The following is a 20948-nucleotide window of genomic DNA, read 5'->3' on the forward strand; positions in this document are numbered from 1 at the left end:
CCAACGCATGTGCTCAATATGCACTATCTCTTACATGTATAATGGCCTGTAGGCCAGGGGACTATACCAGACGCATTTGAATGCACATACAACTATGGAAGAAACATGGCAGGAAAAGATGGCAGATAGGCCTGAGAACCAGCAGCCATAAGAACAACTGTGAGCAAAGTCTACAAGATGCCTTTTCTCTATGTAGGAGGTGCATCCATCTGGTGATCAAATAGGAACTACACAGTCAGGTTTGGAGAGGAAACCTGGTGTCTGCCTTTGTACTGGAGACAGGCCCTGAGGCTGCTGCCTGATCCTGGAGCCAGGGGCTAGGGCTGATTGTTCCAGTGTCCTTTCTTGTGAGAACAACTGCTTTGTTCAGTGATCAAAGTCCCCTTCCATCCCACATTCCCACTTGGTGCCACTTTTGTCCCACACCCTGGAGAGTGGCCCCCACTGTAAGCTGATACTCTTTCCTGGCTTAGAAGGAGCACTTGAGTGTGCTTGTTGGACACCCATCCTGTCAATTTGTTGTGACTTTATTCTCAATTTTAAAATCCCTGATTTAACAACTGTTGGGTTTCATTTTTTAGAGAAGGAATGTACTGGGGCTCTGTGTTGACAAGGAGGGAGGCAGTGTGGTAAGAGCATGATATTAGGTATTAGAAAAATCTGGGTTAGATTTTAGCTCCACTGTTTCCTAACTGTGCTCTCTCGGGCCAGTTACTTAACCTCTTGGCCCATCAGTTTCCGTATCCCCAGAGTATGAATTTCGATACTTACCTCGTGAGATTTTCCTGATGGATAAACAGGATGTTGTGTGTTTTTGCAAACACACTTTCCAGCCCACACCGTGCTCAACACACAGTGATCCCTTGCAATGTCTCTGGAATAGCTTTGCCATAACCTTTATGACCACGCAATAAAATGAGGGTACCTCTAGTGGAGGAGGAAGACACTTACTCCTCCTGACCCTGACCCTGGAGCTTTGTGTCACCGGAGGATACTCAGGATTCTCTGTCCTGGTTGAGCTATTGCTTACGGAGGCAGTTATGAAGCAAGGAAAGGCTTTCAATCTATTTATCAAAGGCCTTGCAAGCATCTGCTTCAAGGTAGGTGAATCAATTAGGCAGTATTGAGCGGAGGAAAGTTAATCTGCATCCAAAGCGTTTTACTGCACAAACAAGTTCAATAAAAAACCAAGTACAGGCCAATTGACTTTATTCCACGGTGGCTGGAATTGAAGGAAGAGGAACCATTCCCCCTCCATGTCTTCTAATCCTTTCTTCTGCCTTAGAGAAGGAACAGAAGTCTTCTGGGAATAAGAGAATGGGGTCCGGACACATGACAAACAAGCGTTGCAATGATGATCATTACCTGAAGAATTAAACACTCTTGTGGGTATTATTGCTCTTTTGGTATCTTAGAAGGACTTTTATCCAGAAGAAAGTTTGAGCCAGTGGGTTTATATTATAGGGAAACCATTGTTTCCAAAGAGATTTTCTTCCCTCTGCATATACCCTCATTAACTAGGGTTAGATCTTAAGTCTTACCTCTGACAGCTCTCTCTTGTGGCACTCTGAACCCAAGCAGACAATAATCCTTAAAGGATCTATCTTTTCCTATTAGTCACTTTTCCCCATTCGGATTGCCACTCATATACCCACATGCTCATTAACTCTTACTCAGAATACTACAGGGGATTCCTTTGTATTCTTACTCTTCTCTAGTTCATTCTACACATAAAGGCTAAGTCAGTCTTCAGCATGACACGGTGGAAAGAATACATGCATAGTTAGGTGTCAGGGAGACTCCATTTTGCATCTCAGCTTAGCAATTTACTGACTTTGGGCAAGTTACTCAACCTTTCTTAACGTAACGCTCAATAAATGGAAGCTACTAAGACATTATAGGAATTTATTGGAAAATGACTTCTTCTGATTATGCCGTTGTTCTTCTAGGACTTTAGTTTCCTTGTGAGCAGAAAACATTTTGATTCTTCACTGTTTCAACACAAGCAGGTGCAGTGCTGTGTGCAGGCACTACTCATACAATTCTACCCATTATAATGAAAGTAAAATCCTAATTTTACTATTTATCTTATAGCTAAATATAAAGGGTGGAGGGAATTCTTCCAGATGGGGCAATTGTGTAAACAGCCATGTGGAAGTAGAGATCAATGAGTAAAACATAGTGAAAGTCTGTGCAAAGCATTCTGTGTGAAAACAGCCTCATGCTCTCAAAATGATTTATGTAGGGAAGCCATGAAATATATTGTGGAAAGGAATTCCAGGGAGGGCCCAGAAGGTTCTAGAATTCTAGGTTATGAGTGCATGAGCACCAGGATGCTACCGAGAGTTTGGGGGGCAGAGGGAGTGACAGAATGCACCGGCCAAGAGAAACAATGTCCACCCGTTTAGGTCGAGGAAGGACAAAGCACAATGCCTTCAGTGCTCAGAACAAATCACCCGATTCTATTTCCCGAATTGTTCATCTTCTATGAGGCATGATGAATGCTGACTTTAGACGCCTTCCTTTGGTTCTGCCAGCAATTCAGTAGCTTAATCTTTTTCCAATCTCAGCTGTTGCCTAATAATCTGTTCCAGGCACAGAAATTTCATTAACTCCTCAATGATGTCCACAGGCTTTGACCATGGATTTCATCTGTTAAGCTGCTTTTATTTCAGCTACTATACAAATTACCCTCTGCCTGGGAAAAAAACAACAGCCAAAAAAAGGGTGGGGGGGTGAGGACGGAGATAGAGGAGAAAAGAATGGCTGAAGCCCTTCTGTATTTCTCAAATAACTTCCCTCTCCTTAGTGAAAATAGATGTCCAGAGGAGAAATTGAATTCCAAAGCAATGACTCAATAATGGAATGGTCCCAAATTTTCTCACTGGTAGCTTAAGTGGGGGCCCCTGTCACAACCAGCGTGATATGTGATTGTCTTATCATCCTCAGAAAACTATATTATACTTATCGGTAAAATGGAACTGTTACTGGCGCTGGAAATGTGGTGAGTGGATACTGGTTTCTGCTAAGTCTGAAAAGTGGTTGAGATGGGGAGGTGGGAAGGGAGGGAGGGTGATAGGAGGTCCCCACTAAACATCTCCTGCTTAAAACCCCTGCCATGCTGCTGTGCACAGCTTAGTGAATGATGCTGGGATTTCAGGCATCAGGGGAGAAAGTATTTTTGGACAGAAGTCATTCCTTGTAACCTTTTCCTCTGTGAGGTCCTTCTAATTTGTAGATTGAGTTGCAACTTCCCCTGTTTTTCTGTAATACACTGAATCTTCCCCTTCTGTATCCCTTATCAAAGTGCATCACACTATTTGATTAATGTGTCTGGTTTTTTTTCTTCCCTTTTGAATTCTTTGAGGGCAAAGGTCAAAGAATATGAGGCTAACAATAGCGTGATGGGGCCAGAAATTCTCTAGGTATCAGCGGCTGCATAGCTAAGGATAGGTTACCAAGAGGTAGCCAAAGAAACCAGAAAAATAGCAAGAGACAGATCCTATTCTGGGTTAGAGAGAATAATATATATAAAGTATATATAAGGTATATAAAGTGACTGCTACCAGGTGGTGATGTCAGTGGAGCTGGGGTGTTTGCTGTCACTTCAACGGGCACATTTGTGCATACTGACTTCTGTTATTCTGCAACTTAGAAATTTAGCTAGACCTTCAGAATCTTCTGTAGGAAGAGGTAGTGATTTAGGGTGGAGTGGGTACCCTTAATGGTTGTTTGCTTGCTTGTTTGTTTGAAGAATCTGGGTTGCAACTCTACTCATCTCCCTTCAGGACTTGACTGTATTATGATAGACAAGAGGGGATACAGGGTTAGTAATGCTAAGGAAAGACCATATGAGGTCCTTTCTCATTCTGGGTGATGTTCAAAAAGACAATTAGAAGCGGTTGACCAGGTATGGGCTAGTGTCAGCATTGCTGACATACTTTCAAAATATTTCTCATTAACAATTTTTGGATCACATTTTTATTTTGAAATGAAATGACAGAATGTAAACATTTTCAAATAGGTGGTTTGCAAGTTTTGTGTATAGTGTCTTATACTAAAAAGATGCTCTCCCTTTGATTATATTGCACATTAAACATGTTTCATGTTTTGAAAAATAACTTTTATTTATAAATCACAAGAATGTCATAATTTACTTGAAATTATTACTTCAGGGATGTCCTAATCCAGTAGGATTGTGAATTGAATTGATGGGATTCTATCTTGGGTGGCTTTAATTCTGTTTTCTTTAAAAAACATAGAGTTGGTTTCCTGTCTCCTATTTCTCCATTTCCTCTATGAAGTATATAGGCTGGCACTCTTATTTCATAAGGGGAAGAGTCTGAGAAACAGAAATATCAGTCAGCATCCTCAATATCATCAAATATCTGTGATGAAACTAGAATCCTAGCCCCATTCTTTGCTTGAAAATGACTATAGCCACCTCACCAGCACCCACCCCTCAAAAAATGCTTTGGGATTATTTTACTCTTCTCTCATTTTCATTTTGTTGGGGAATACTTGACAAATATAATCATATATATTTAAAGTGCACAACATAATAATTTGATATGCATATACATTGTAGAATGATGCCAAGATCATGACAATTAATGCACCGATCACCTCACACAGTTAACATTTGTTAGCTTGTGTGTTTGTGTGTGGGGGATGAGGATGCTTAGATCTACTCTGAGCAACTTTCAAGTATATAATACTGTTATTAACTGTAGCCGCCATGTCATATATTAGATCCTCAGTACTTACCCTTATAACTGAAAATGTGTACCCTTTGGCCCTGGCAAACACCATTCTATTCTCTATTTTATCTATAAAATCAGTTTTGTTTTGTTTTGTTTTGCTTTGCTTTGTTTTTTCAGATTCCACATATAAGTGATGTTGTAGAGAATTTGTCTTTGTCTGGTTTATGTCACGTAACGTAATGCCCATAATTCATCCATGTTGTTGCACATGGCAAAATTTCCTTCTTTTTTATGGCTAAATAACATTTCATTGTATGTGCTATATAATATATATGATATGTCATATATATATCGTATTTTCTTTGTCATGTATATATGTCATAGATGCAATATTTTCTTTCTGTTCATCTGTCAAAGGGCATTTAGGTTGTTTCCATATCTTGGCTATTGTGAATAATGCTGCATGAACACATGTGTGCAGATAGCTCTTCAAGAAACTGATTTCAATTCCTTCAGATAGATATACAGGAGTGGGCTTTCTGGATCATATGGTGGTTCAACTTTTAAATTTTTGAGGAACCTCTACACGGGTTTCCGTAATGGCTATACTATTTTACATTCCCACCAATAGTGTATTAGTTCCCTTTTCTTTACATCCTTGCTAATATTGTTACCTCTTGTCTTTTTGATAATACCCATCTTATAAAGATACTGATTCATTCAGGGGTTTGGGGGGGAATTTTTATTTATTTATTTATTTTTATTATTGTGATTAATTCTGGTTTTGATTTGCATTTCCGTGATGATGTGTGATGTTGAGCATCTTTTCATATGTCTACTGGCCATTTGTATGTTCTGTTCAGAAATATGTCTATTCAGGTCTTTTGCCCATTCTCTGATTGGATTATTTGCTTTTTCTGCTATTGAGTTACATAAGTTCTTTCTGTATTTTGGGTACTAATACCTTATCAGATATATGTTTTAGAAATATTTGTTCCTATTCTGTAGGTTGCCTTTTTAATTTATTGATTGTTTCCTTTGCTGTGCAAAAGCCCTTTAGTTTGATGCAGTCCTGCTTATTTAATTTAGCTTCTGTTACCGGTGCTTTGGTATCTTATCTGAGACTCTATTCTTGTGATTGCTTATTTTATTTATCTTATCTTATCTTATCATCTCATCTTATCTTATCTTATTTTTTAACATGTGAGATTAGTCCTTACCATCATCCATATTTCCACTCACCTGTAAGTCTAAAACTAATCCCAGTTATGGTTTCTGTGAAGCTCCTCACTCACCAATTTTTTAGGCTTGAGTTACTTTCAGTTCTGCTACCCCTAGACCTTATTTCTCAAGGAGGTGGTATATAGCATTGTGGTGAAACTCAGTTTTCATAGGCAGGCAGAACTCCTGCCAGTTCCACTTACTGAGATAACACTAAGCAAGTTATACTGCTGTTGCCTCCTAGACTTGATGTGAGATTTAAATAATGTAATGCATAGAAAATGTACAGTAATGGGTGCGTTTTTTTATGCTATATCTAACATTAGGATAGATAATATTGGCCAGACCAGTGGTCAAGTTTATATCTGAATTCTGTCCGTTGGATTCTTATTTTCTATTCAGTTCTTGAAACTGACTAGGTAACTGCCATTATTCTTTTCCAGGATAGTGATTTCTCCAGTATATATACATGGTGGTCAGACCAGGTATACCTGAATCTCCTTAGAAGACTGTTTAAAATCAGATCTCTGGCACTCACCCGTCCTACTGGATTTGTGTGGTAGAGCTCAAAAACCTTCAGTGCCACAAGTACACAGTTTGTCCTGGGGTACATGACAATCTTACATTCCTGTCCTATTCCAGGACTACGGTCTCTTAGGAACTTACAGGACATCCCATCCCTTCCATGAGATTAGTGGGACTGTTTTCATTTGTCTGGATCTCTGAAAATCTCCTTTGTTTTCATTTTGTGCTCTATCTAATTATCAAGCATCTCCCATCCTCAAAGTTGGAAGCTTCAGAGCTGACTGTTCTTCTAAATTCTGTCCTTTGTTGTCATTTGTAACAAATGGCATGTGTTGGGACACTGGGTAGCTCAGTTGGTTAAACATCCAACTGTTGATTTCAGCTCAGGTCATGATCACAGGGTTGTGAGATCAAACCCTGAGTTGGGCTCCATGCTGACCTCTGCCCCTCCCTCTCTAAAAAATAAACCAACGAACGAACAAACGAATGAATTAAAATGGCATATGTTGCCTCCCAGACCAGACTTCATTCCATCCCTGCATTTCAGTGAGCACGATTTCTGGCTGGATGTGTCACTCTGATCCTCTTTTCATCTGTGACTATATTTCTCCTCTGTCTTTTCCCTATAATATTGGGGATGACCATCTTTGCCCAATTAACACCCATTTCTCTTGGGTAGGGTTTGACCGCACCTTTGGCTTCTGAGATAATCCTGAATAGCTTAAATAGATGAATATGTGCCATCTCCTGGCCATAGCCAGTGACTCAGATGGCCACTGATCTGATCCAGTCAATGAGAGCAAAGAGATGCTGGGAGCAGGAAAGAGGCTGAATTTAAAAAAATAAACATACATTTTTGTGTGGAAATTATTAGAAGACACATTATTTTTTCCTGAGTCAGGGCTCACAGCCCTACCTGTATATTAAAATCCCTTGATTGTCTTAAACCATCATGTTCAAGACTAATTGGGTTAGTTGCCTTTTCCCCCTCAATGAGGCTATTATATTCATTTGAAATTCAGCAAGGGACATTTGTTTCTGTTTGTATTTTATTTCATCTTTCTTCCTCATTTTAGTTACTATTTTTTGATTATGTGATGCATCAATCTGGTACCAAGGGTGGAACTATATACAAGCTATCCCTAGGAAAGTGCTCCTACACCCACATTCTGTTCACCAAACTCCCACTCAAGTCCATTAGTGACCAATGTTGTTAGTCTTTGGGTTCTCCATCCTCTGATTCTTGATGTACAACTGAGCAGAAATGTGTATTTTCATATTTCTTCTGTCTTACACAAAAGGTAGCTCCTATAGATACTTTTTTTTTTTGCATTTGTCTTTCTTAAAATGACAAAATAACCTGGAAATCTCTTATCAGTCCACAGAGGGCTTCTTCATTCTTTCCCAGCTGCATCCTATAGCACTGCTCTTGTTTTATACCGTTCCAAATCATTCAACCACTCTGCTATATGGCCTTTTACATTATTGTTTACAATATTTTAAAATTACAAGCAAGGCTTCAATAAATAAACTTGTGTATACACTTTTTTGCATATCTGAAGGATAAAAATCAGGATAAACTTCTATATGTGGGATTACTGGGTCAAAAGGTAAATGAATATTTATTAGATATTGCAAAATGCTCATCCAAAATCGTCGTACCAATCTGCATTCAGATCCACAGTATGAGAGTATCAGCTTGCCCATAGCCTGGCTAATACAATGTGTTATCACACATTTCATCAACCCGATAGGTAAGAAATGGTTCCAATTTGCACACCTCTAATTGTGAGTGAAGGCGAATATCATTACACAGATTCTTCCATATTTTTCCTCTATTTCAGTGGTTCTAAACTGTGCATGTGCATTAGAATTGGTGTGTGTGTGTGTATTTGTGTGTGTGAGAGAGAGAGCACATGCGCATGCATATCTTCTAGCGTATGAGCTTTTTACGTAAAAGATCTGTAGGTGATTCACCGTCGGCACAGCTGTCACTGTAAAGTACTGCTTTGGGTCACTCAGAATGAGGAGATGCGTGTGGAGCTGCAGCAGTCACTGTCGCTACTGTGGGAGGATCTGCTTAAAGGAGAAGCCAATGGGTAAAGAAGAAAATAGTGATCCACTGGAGTAATCTACATGTAAAGTCAATTCCATCTACCTACTCTTCTATATAAATCATTGGATTTTCCTCCATAAGTCAATATATTGGTTTTTTATGCATGGTCAATAGTTCCATTTCCTTGTTGCAATTTTTCTGCCTAAAATATTCTATACCCTTTCCACTCCTCTCCCCCGCCTTTTTTTTTTTTTTTGTATAGCTTATGCTGAATAATCCCTTAAGACTTTAATTTAGACATTCCCTTCCTCCCTTCTAGAAACCCTTCTCTCATCACCTCATCACCTTCCTCATCACCTGTTCTGGTTATGTGCATTTCATCCTTGCTCTCTAGCAACTTGTATTAAAATAGCAATATATGCTATTGCACAGAGCCACGTTACTTTGTTACTCTCTATCCCTCTACACTGTGAGGCCCTTGCATGCTTGGAGTACTTTGTATCCATGTATGTGTTGGGGGAAGGAGGAGCACAAGCTGCCTTAAATTTGAATTTAAGAATAAGTTGATTTAAGAATAAGTCATGATCCCTTGTAGTGCCTAGGTGGCTCAGTCGATTGAGCACCCAACTGTTGATTTCAGCTTGGGTCATTATCTCAAGGTCATGCGATCAAGCCCCACTTGGGGCTCCACACTTGGCGGGGAGTCTACTTGGGATTCTCTCTCTCCCTCTGCCCCTCCCCCATCTCTTTAAAATAAATTAATTAATCTTTAAAAAAATTAGTAGTCATGATCCCTCTTTCTAGAAATTACTGTTTTGAAGAGGAAAAAGTTGACACTGCAGTAGATATGTTTAAATATGTGATACTTCAAAAAGTATATGAATGATTATAGGGAGTATTATGGATGTAATTTATTAGAGAAATTTTAGAAGGTGCCGTGGAAATATGCTAGCAGGTGTGGCCTGGGTGAGAATTATTCAGTGCTGTTCCCTGTGGTAACTGAGAAAGAAACTTCAGGAAAAGCGGTCTTCAAATTTTAGATTTTAGTCATATCTTACGCTGTGATGTATCTACTGCTATCAGTGTTCTGCCACACAAGCCTTTCAGAAAAAGGTCTTCCCAACACAACAACCATGTAGTATCGCTGCCTTGAAGAAGTAAAGTAAATCGTGTCACATACAGCAAGAGCAGCCCAGGGGAGAGCAATAGTAGGAGCTATGGCAGGTAAAAGAAAGCAGAGTCAGGTAAATTTGGTAAAGCCAGATTGATTTGGGAAACAGATAAGCCTCTCTTCCCCAATCCCATCAGTCACATTGAAAAGACACCCAGGAGAGATCTAGAACCTTGTTTTTAAAATCATTTTTATTGAGGTATAATTTACATTCAATTAAATACACCCATTTTAAGTGTAAAGTTGATGATTCTTAGTAAATGGATACATCCATGTAACCACCACCACTCTATAACTTAGATGTGGATTTCTTTGTTTGTATTTCTAAGGAGCTGCCAAACTGTTTTCTGAGGAGATTGCACCATTTTACTTTCCTATCACCATGCGTGAGAGTTCTAGTTGCTCCACAAATTAGTTAACACCTTCTAGTGTCAGTCTTTTTACATTTTAGCTGATGTCTTTCTTTGTGCCTTTAATTCTAGCACTTTATGTAAATTCAAGGGGCTAGCTTAGGTGATAAAAAAATCGATCAAGTTTCTGGAGATGTCTTCAACCATCCTTCCTCTCCCTACTTGTACATGCTGTTCTATCAAGAGATACATTTTATTTCTTCTCCTCTTTAATCCAGGCTGGCATTTTGATTAGCCAGTGAAATGTAGCAGAAATGATATCCTGGGAGTTCTGAGACCAAGATTTAAGATGATTGACAGCTTCCACTCCCTGAAACTAAGGATTCGTGCGCTATGCTGTTAGAAGCCCAGCCCACATTAGAAGTCATATTGTGGAGAGTTAAGACACTGGTTGACGACCACTGGTGAATTCTCAGCCAGTCAACAGCCAGCACCATGTGAGTGAGCTATGTTAGACATTACAGCTCTGCTAAGTCTCCCGATGACCAGACTCCACTGACAGAAGAACCATTCAGCTGAACCCATTCAACCCATAGTTGTGAGAGATAATAAAATGGTTATCTTAAACCACCTAGTTTTGGGGTGGTTTGTTAACTAAATATTTGTATACAAAGTTCCTAGTTCAGGGCTTAGTAAATATTTGCCAGGTAAATACATTCACTCATTCAACACACACTCTTTGTGTACTTAGCACTGCTATGTGTCTTGAGAAAAATAGAAAGGAGATTGTTTCCTCAATTTGCAGATAATGATAGCATTTAGTTATAACATTTAGGAATCCTTTGACTATATATCATTGACCCTCATTTAGCCATGATCAAGAGTCTCTTTATCCAAATCAGGCCCTGCTGAGAGTCTGGAATAATTTCCCTGGGCAGCAAGTACCATGAATCATCCACACCGGCTCCTCTAGCACAGCCCTTGTAGTTCCTGGGAATCCAACAATACCTGCTGCTTAAGTAACACTAGAAACATGACCTACTTCAGTCATGTCAGCAAAGATTTTTATCTTGCAACAGTTCACTCTTTGAGTAAATGAGGTGCAATCTTGAATAGCTGTAGGATAGTAAATTGATCGCTGATGGAGCTCATTCGAGCAGCCCCCATCACCCACCACTCAGCTGCAGTTTACAGGCAGCTGTGACAGATTAAGTCCAAAAAGAGCACAGCAATTGCAGCCGCCTTTGATGCCCAGAGCACAGGATGCCCTTTTTACCTTTTTTGAGAATAAAAGAGATGGAATGAACCACCATAACGTGCTCCGCCCCTGTGTTCCTATCCTTCTTGCTCCCACAACAAGGGACGTTGTTGTCTCACTGATGGTTTGAGCTGGATGAGACCTAATGCAGTTCAAACTCATCCTTTACCAGATAGGGAAAAGGAGGCGTCAGGAGGTTAAGTGATGCTCTGCTAATCATACGGGGAATTGAAAGCATGGCCAAGACCACATGTCAGGTCACTAGGATCTTAATCATACATCTTTTCCATTTCAACACCCTGTCTCTCTGCTTCCCTGGGATTTGGGACTCCCCCCGCCCCCCACTTAATTGCTCATGTTTTAGAAGAGATCTGCCATTTCCTTGAGAGGACAGATCATGAAGACCAGGATATGTGCTAAGGCCATCTCTAAAACCTCATCACCTCCCTGTCACTAGCAGCCCCTGTCTAACCTAACTTTCTATTTTATTCAAAGTTTCCTGGGTGACTAAAATATAGAAAATCCTATACAAGATATTTTTGGGGATGCGAGATTATAGAACACTACTTTCTGAGCTCAATAAATATATTTGGTGAGCGATAATTAATATTTAAATACCTGTAATAAAAAATCAGTATGTGGTAATTGTCCTGTATATATGATAATTAATAGTTTCACATTCCAATGAAATGAACCCTGATTGTTTCCCTACAACAGTGGAAGTCATACAATGTCTACGAAGTCAGTACCACTGGAGCAGCTGCATCAGCAGGACCTGAGTGGTTGTTAGAAATGCAGATATGCAGGTTGCTCCCCAAACCTTCTGAGTCACAATTTATACTTTAATAAGATTTTCAGGAGGTTTGTAGTCACATTAACATTTGAAAAATCTGAAACAGAGTAAAAAGGAGTGGAGGAAGGAGGAATTGGTTTTGACCAGCATGATTAACGAAGACCCCACAGCAGATTGCAGCAGAATGATGTGTCGATCAAGACACTTGGATGGGACAGAACTGGACTAAGCTAGAGGAACTTGAGCAAGGTATTGAAATGATTTATTCAGAAAAAAAGGCATAGTGTTAGTGCCTATCTCGTAGGGTATGTGGAAGTTAGGTGAGCTTTGGGAATGAAAACGTGCGCGTGGAAAGGAAGAGCATCAGAAGACAATAATCCACAGCATTGTTGTAAATGAAGTGATGGAGGGGTGGGGTTGAGTTCATTGTTAGCCTGGTGGTTGCCTGGAGCGCTAATACCATTGGCAAATGTTGAAAAGCTGAGGGAAAGGAATGGAAGATAATGATGATGACAATGATAGCACTTCTAGTCTTACCCTTTGGGTATTGAGCCTTGAGCCTTATTCTGACTTGTCAATCTTATGTCTCCAAAGAATTTACAAGACTGAATACAGTGGAAGTAGAGGTAGAGGTCCCCTGGGACTTTGAATATTTTTTCCTGAAATAGATACATCGCAGCCCTTTAACACTACTGTAAAAAGGCTCCCTAAATGCAGCTCTATTTTTCACACCACATAGCATTTTGGTTTATGCACATAGTCATGTAATGTAAAGGGTAATTCGGAGCTGATAAATTAGCAGCCAGGAAAAAGGTCTACAAGGAGCTTCAGTAAGCCATTTAGCATTTGGTGAGTTCTGTAGAGCTTTGGTCTCTTCCCACACCCAGAGGTAGTAAATATCCCTCTTCGGATGGTACTTGCGGAGAGTGCCTCTGCATTTTGATACTCTGTGAAGTGCATTCCTGTGAGCAACAGTCATTTCATGTTCTAGATTAGAACTTCGGAGGCATACTTCTGAGGCATCTTTCCATTCAGTGGGGAAACTATAGCCCCAGGAGGCATCATGACTTCCCAGGATACTTCCAGCTAGTTATCTCAGGTGAGCTCCTTCGGTCAAATGATGTATTTCTTTTCTTCCTTCCTTCCTTCATCCCTCTTTTCCCACTCCTTTTTCTGTCTCTCTTTCATGACTTCATTGCTGGTGAAAGATTACAGATGTTCGATAAATAAAACTATAAAATCAAATTAAGTCAGGATTACATAGGAAGCATGGAGTTAGATGAGTTCGCTTTCTCAGTGATTGAGATGCTGACATCTAATTGTGACCCTGCATAACACCTCTTCTGGTTTAGGAACCAAGATCCCTAACCCACATTAGCTCAAGGTGAATCTGCAATATTATGTATCTGGAAAAAAAAAAAAGGAAGAAGAAAAGAAATAAGAAACATCTGATGTAAACATTGTCTCAGATTAGAGCTGAACTAATGAAGGTGAAGGGTTGAATGGAGTTATGCATTCAGGAAAGGCTGAGTATTATGATTTTAAAATTTCTTCTGATGCCTAGGGCTCAGTATTCTGGGATAGTTGTCTCACTAAATTTAGCAGCTCCAAGCTGGTAAGTTGAGAAGAAATGGAAGATAAGGTGAGCTTTTTGAAAACTTGAAAATTGCATGTATGAAGCTCTGGATTCAGCATCTTCATTCTTTTGGCAGGAATTGGCTCTTCTATCGGGGCTCGCAGTGGGCTAGAGCTGGGCAGAAGGAAATGGTTGCCTTTGAGGCTGTGAGGGATTATTTCCACTTGCCTTGCAGGCTCTCTCCTAATGGACTCTTTATTGAGCTTATTATCTTGTTGATAACACACACAATCACTTTGCTACCAGTTTCCTCTTGTTTCAGGCCAACATGCTCTGATCTTTATGGGAAAACATAGTGATCTAGTAGGGATACTAGACTAAATAGCAATCAACCTGCCTGTATTTCTATCTCCACAAACAAATTGCTGACTATGACCACTTAACCTGTCTTTGCTTCTACTTTACCACCCACCAAATACAATAATCATAGTAACTCCGATCCTTGGCATTTGTATAGAAATCTACAACTTCAAATCATTTTCATATCCAGTTTTTCATTGGAATCTCAGAATCAACCTATGAGGAAAGCAGTGATATGGACCTGTAAGTGATATGGATGTAGATTTTTTAAAGAAGAAACCCACAGGGTGATAAGTTAAGTGCTTGCTTAAGGTTGTACTACAATGAATGATGAAGCCTGTCCTTGAACTCATAGTTTATGACTCTTGTTAGAAGATATTTTTCACAAAGGTAAAATTATGCCTCTCATACAAATGTAACACGAACACATTATTTATTTTATTTAACTCAATAATTAATAAGGAACAAAAAAAGATGTTACAACTGGTTCACAGGAAAACTCAAAAGTTTCATACATTATAGTCAGATAAGGAATGCAGAAATTTCAAATTTGCAAAACTGTTCAATATCCATAGAGTGATAATCTGTTGCATTCCATGGATATACTTTGCACTTACATAAATAACAATTATTTGTTCTACTGCAACTTGCAGGGTTATAAAATTACTCAAAGACAATAAAAGGCAGAGATAACCCTGATGGATGAGCTTCTCACAAAATATTTCACGTTATTTTCTTAAACTCAAAATGTGGTATTCTCATTGCACAACACTACACTCTAAGGACCAGTAATATCCTTTTCTTCTCCATAACTGACTCCATTGATCATCATCTCTGATGTTTGTTAGATACATATTAATATTTTAGAATTGCTAGCATTTAGTAATAGAGGCAAAAATACTTAGGTAACAATGATATTGATAATAAAAACTAACATTTGTTGGGTACCTAGTACATACCAATTGCCAATAGCATCTATTAATCTGTTTTTGCTTTTCTTATTTCATTTAATCATTAAAATAATCTTATGACAGAGGGCATACGCTAAGGAAACAGTCGTGAATACTACTTAATTAATTAATTAACTTGCCCAAAAGCATCCATAGCATATTCCATGGAATATGGTCCTAGATTTTAATTTTTTGTAACACTTAATGAAGTAGATCATAGATAAGATACTTACATGCCCTGTACTTGAATCTGGCAGCTAAAAATGGGGTAATTATATAAAACTGTAATATTATTAATGCTACCAGGGATTCAAGAACTTTAGGAGGGAAAATGTTATAGCAACCTGAGGATATACCGCTAAGAGTTGTCTGTAAAGTCTCACTGCAAAGAGAATGATTTTCGTCAGTCTCTCTCATTAGACTCCTACTGAGAGATCGTTCTAGAGGTGATGGGTGAAGATATAGGTCCCTTTATAGCAGAAGGAATACTGTTTTGATTAAATCACGGCCTTTAGAACTGGGTTGAGCTAATACTTCTGCTGAGTGATTTACAAGATTTATTTAACCTATCTGAGCCTCAGTTTTCTCATCTTAAAATGGTTAAAGTATCATCACCAACCTCAGAAGGCACTACGGGTTAAGTGAAATAATGCAGGTCAAGCATTTTGAATTGTGCTTGGCACATGGGAGCATTCGATAAATGGAAGCATGTATTCTTCACTATTATTAGAACACCTGCATTCAAATTCAACATCTTCCTTTAACGTTACCTTATATTTTAAAATAATGATTGTGTCTGAAAATAATTTTAGGTAATAGACGTTTTAGAGGGCATGCTTATAAACCTTCCAGAGCCCTACACTCTCCTTGAGAATTCTCTTACATGCCTCAGGGAAACTGCTTTTTTAGTTGAGAACGTTGGACTAGCTCTCCAATGTCCCTTTGAATTTGTGTTCATTATAAGGCAGGAGGCTCATCTGCCCTCTGACATCAGAATGGGGAAAGGGATGGGGTGCAGGTTAATTGAAACTGCAGTCCAGGTAATTCTTAGCCTTGTGTTGGGATGAACAACCTGAGACAACTACTTCCTTGATACGGAGAAGATTACTTTTAAATTGCTTAAATCCAATCTCTCACATCCATGAAAGTCTGCCATTCATAAGACACTATTAATTTAATGCCATTCTGTGCTCTTTTGTTTCAGGTTTGTTATTGGACTGTGGGAGGGCGTAGACATGGAAGGAGGAAGTCCATTTCCTCTAGGGCCTTACTGTCTAGTTGGGAAGCCGGGCATTCACGAGGACACAATTCATGCTAGGTATAGAAGGTTAGCATTAGAAATCAGATCCAGAGATTACAAACTCGTGGCCAGTAAACCTACTTGTCCTATAGATACGTGTATTTAATTTGAGCTCTGATGCAACCTTTATTAATCTAAAGAAAAAAATCAGTATTTCCCTAAATAAAAATAAAAATAGATCTCATAAGAAATTCAGGATTTCTGGTATCTCACTTACATGGCGTTCGCATCTTACCTAGCGACCATCAGCCTACAGGTGAGCAGTAGTTGTCCCTTCTACAAGGTTTAAGAAGTCTCTAGTTCACCAAATCCAGCTTAAATTAGTGGTTTATCATAACTAACTGGTCACTCTGTGCATTTGATCCTGTGACCCCTGAAATAGTGACTCCTGACAAGAGTGTAATGTGTCCAGGGAATGAGGTTCATTTCAGGGTTCATTTCAACGGGGTGATGGAGCTGGGGAAAGAGCAAACGAAAATTTGAGCATCTCCTGTGTTGCACTTACTTCATACGCATTTTCTCAATTCTTCCAACAACTGTCTTAAGGAGGTGGCACTATAACTTTCACAACTGAGGAAAACGAGGCTCCATGTTTATTTAGAAGTTGTCTAATTGGCGGAGGTAAGATGTAATTTCAAGGTAGTGGAAAGAAAATAACCCAGCAAGACATTGTTTTTAAACTGCTATCCTTACCTTGTAGTTGATAGTAGTCAGGATAGAATAAGCAATGCTGTGGTAATAAACAAACCCTATATATCAATGGCTCAACAAACTAGTGGGTCCAGCAGTGACCCAAGGAAGCTTCCTTATAAGAAGTGACTGGTGATCCCAGCAGAGTCTGTCTCGTGGCAGCAAGAGGTTTCCATAATGACTGTTGCAAAGAGAAGAGAGAACTCAAAGTTCTCGCATGTGTCTTCACTGTCGCAGCCTAGGCATGCCACTTCTGTTCATAGTTCATTGTTCAAAATTAGTGGAATGACCCTGCCAAAGAACAAAGAAGCTGACAAGTCTTCCCTGTGCCCAGGAAGGGGAGGGGGCTGCATATAAATGAGTACTAGTAACGTCCGCCATCATCACCTTGGACGGTTATACAAACTCTTGGTCTCCCTTTCCTTATTGGCAAAGGAGAATGATAGTTTTGTCACAAGCTTTTAGTGGTGCTTTGAGATGATGGTTGTAAAGCACTGAATACAGTAGATGACTTTAAGTGACCAATAAACTCACCTATTTGATTTGCCCTATCTGATCACGACAGCATGGGATAACAGTGTTTTTTTCTGTACTCAATCAGGCAACTGAGTTGTGGCCTCATTTCCACTCCCGATGATTATCTAGCTATGGAAAAATCTCTGAGGTTTCATCTAAAGGGTAAGAGGGCTGAACTACATGATCTCAGGGTTCCCCTCTGCTCCCAATAGTCTACATTACCAATAGTTTCCTTCAGAACAACTGTCAATGCTGTCAGCCCACACCTAGCATGGTCTTTTAATTCAGAAGTTACTCCATTTGGAGAAATTTAGAAAAACGTTTTCCTGTTTGAGGATTCCACCTTGCAGGGTGCCCAGCCCTATGCTAGATAAAGAATAAATGTCTGAGTAAATGAATGACCACCTGTATTACACAGCTCTGGCTGCCATAGCAAAATATCACACAGCAGACTATTTCCTCATAGTTCTGGAGGCTAGAAGTCCAAGATGGAAGTGCTGTCATGGTTGGTTTCTGGTGAGAGCTCTCTTCCTGGCTTGCAGATTACCCATCTTCTAGCTCTGTTCTCACGTCTAGACATAGGTCCTTTGTGTACACACACATTGCTCTTCTCACAAAGACGCCAGTCCTATTGAATTAGTATTCCATCCTTAACTATGTTAATTAACCTCTGTTACCTCCTTACAGGTCTTATCTTCAAATACAGTCACTCACGGAAGGGGTAAGGGCTTCAACATATGAATGGGGAAGGAGGGACAGTAGTCAATCCATAATCACTGTGAGCCATGATAGTTGCAAATATGGCCTTAGAGTATGGGCCATAAAAAAAATACCCTGAAAGGATTCCCTTTTCTAGAGAATACAGTGATTTTCAAAGGAAAGAGCTCTATCATGGGAGCACTTTTTTTTTTTAAGATTTTATTTATTTATTAGACAGAGATAGAGACAGCCAGCGAGAGAGGGAACACAAGCAGGGGGAGTGGGAGAGGAAGAAGCAGGCTCCTAGCAGAGGAGCCTGATGTGGGACTCGATCCCATAACGCTGGGATCACGCCCTGAGCTGAAGGCAGATGCTTAACCGCTGTGCCACCCAGGCGCCCCATGGGAGCACTTTCTTATCAGATTCTTATCTCTTCTCTTGGTCTCTTCTTCTTATCTATAAAATGAAGGTAGTAACTAAGCAATATATAGGTTTTATCTTTGATCCAATCCAAAAGATTAATGATGAAAACAAAAGAACTGAGACCGTGTCTGGGGATCAGCAAGAAAGTATAGTGTGATTAATTAGAAATGCTTTTCATTGGCACAGGAGACAAAGATGATATATACAAAGCTTGTATACCTGAAATTTTTGGACCAGACAAACAGTAAGGAAATTCCCAAATCTAACATTTTATCATTTTATGAAGGAGCATAATTCCTCTCAGATAAAGGGGCTCTTAGACCCACAAAATCAGAAAGTAAATAGTATTTGGCTGGTTTTTGAGTCAAGAAAGACCTAAAAGCAAACTGGAAATAAATAATGTGGTGTTGATATCCGAAGGGAGATCTTTGTCAGGCTGTGTAGGAAACCTACAGTTAAGTTAGGGTTTAGGGCTTGAGGAGAGAACCTGCAGTGTGTGTTTGCCAAAAGGGGGCAGTAGAAACCAGGCTCAGCAAATGGGTCAGAGGAACTGAGCTGGACCCCACAGCTTCGGCTGTCTGATGTCGCTGCCAGTTCCCAGGAGCGGCCGGGAGGGGGAAAGCCTGACGCTTAAATGACAGGGCAGGAGTGGTTCTAGCCAAGGTGCACTCGAACCATGTGGAGACAAAACTATGGCTTTTCATTTGCTTTTTAAATCGTTCCCCTCACCATCTTGAACTTGCTGACCTGGACCAGCACATTCACCCTAAGCAGGAACAGCAAATTGCATGTCTCTTGCTGACCTGGGAGGGCTGGATCTGAGCACCTGGCTATTTTCATGCAACCCCCTGCCAGTGTTTATTTCTGCCTCTTGGAGGAAGGCTTGTTAGGGAGGACAATTAACTCATCAGCTACTATTAGCGGGGCCTAATGACTGCCAGGTTTTTCTGGGAAATGGCAAACCTCTCTCTGCCCTTCCCAGAAAGGACTTCCTCCTGCCAGGAGGCTGTTTAATCAGAACCGCAAACAGGCGTCAATAAGAGGAAGGGAGTCCTATTAAGCAATGTCTCTCCTGGAGGGTACCCCGTGATTGCAGAGGACGAATCCTGAGCAAAGCCTGCCTGCATCTCCCTGGGGCGCAGAGGCCAACTTCCCCCCACAGTGTGGGAACAAGCCGCTCTCTCTGTGCTCCCCATGATGACCCCTCTGTGATGAGAATCTTGATCCTGGCGCCCATTCTCTTAGTGGTTTAAATTCAGCCCACATTACACGATGATGCCTATGTATGTTTCTTTAGAATTGAGCCTATATTTATTCTAGACACCGTATTAAACATCCCCCGTCCTTGCACTACTTTCTCCGTGGCTACTTCTGATTCCCCTTCTACAATTCTTACCTCTTTCAATCCATTCACCACAAAAAAGCAGCCAGAGAGATTTTTTTAAAGACATCTCTGTCAGATCACGAAAGCCAACTCTCTTAGAAATTCTCCGTGGTTTCCCACTGTATTTAGAACAAATTCTCCACTTCTCACTGTGACCTACTATGCACTGCTTGACCTGGGATCTGGCCACACTGCAGCCCTCCTTCATGATGCTATGCCCCATCCATGCTCCTTTTGCTTCTATTTCTGGAAAATAGAAAATGTTCTCAGTGCCTTTGCACGTCTTCTTTGCTTTATTTCCAGTACTCTTTTCCCCTCCTCACTTGACTAAATTCTATCCATTCTTCAAATCTCAGCTTCAGTATCTCTCACTCTTCCTAGATGTCTTTTCTGATCTTCCCAGAGGTGGTTGTAGTCAGCTGAGGCTGCCATAACAAACCAGGTATGTCACAGGCCAGGTGCCTTCGGCAATAGAAATTTATTTTCACACAGTTTTGGAGTACAGAAGTTCGAGATTGAAGTGCTGGCAAGGGCTGGGTTCTCCTGAGGCTTCTCTCCTTAGCTTGCCTTCCCATGGTGTCCTCACATAGCCCCTCCTCTGTGTGTACATCCCTGATAGTTCTTGTAAGGACACTGCCTCCACTTTGGATTAGGGCCTTCTCCTTACCACGGCCTTTCATTTTACCTCTTTCAAGGCACTGGCTCCAAATACGGTCCTGTGTGGCCTTAAGGAGTCAACCTACGAATTTTGTGGGACCCAGTTGTGTGCATAACAGAGGTCTTTCCCTATCTACATTTCCCACAATATTATCTGTTATAGTACTCAGGTCTTCCCTTTCATTTCATAATTTTACTTTTTCTTATTTTTAAAAAAATTCTTATTTTAAAGCATATATTTAGTTGCCTATTTATTATAAATTCCGCTCGATGGGAAAACTTGACTCATTTTCTTTCTTTCTTTTTTTTTTTTTTT

The sequence above is a fragment of the Ursus maritimus genome, unplaced genomic scaffold (assembly GCF_017311325.1).
Source record: "Ursus maritimus isolate PB19 unplaced genomic scaffold, ASM1731132v1 scaffold_17, whole genome shotgun sequence".
In the NCBI taxonomy this organism is placed as follows: Eukaryota; Metazoa; Chordata; class Mammalia; order Carnivora; family Ursidae; genus Ursus; species Ursus maritimus.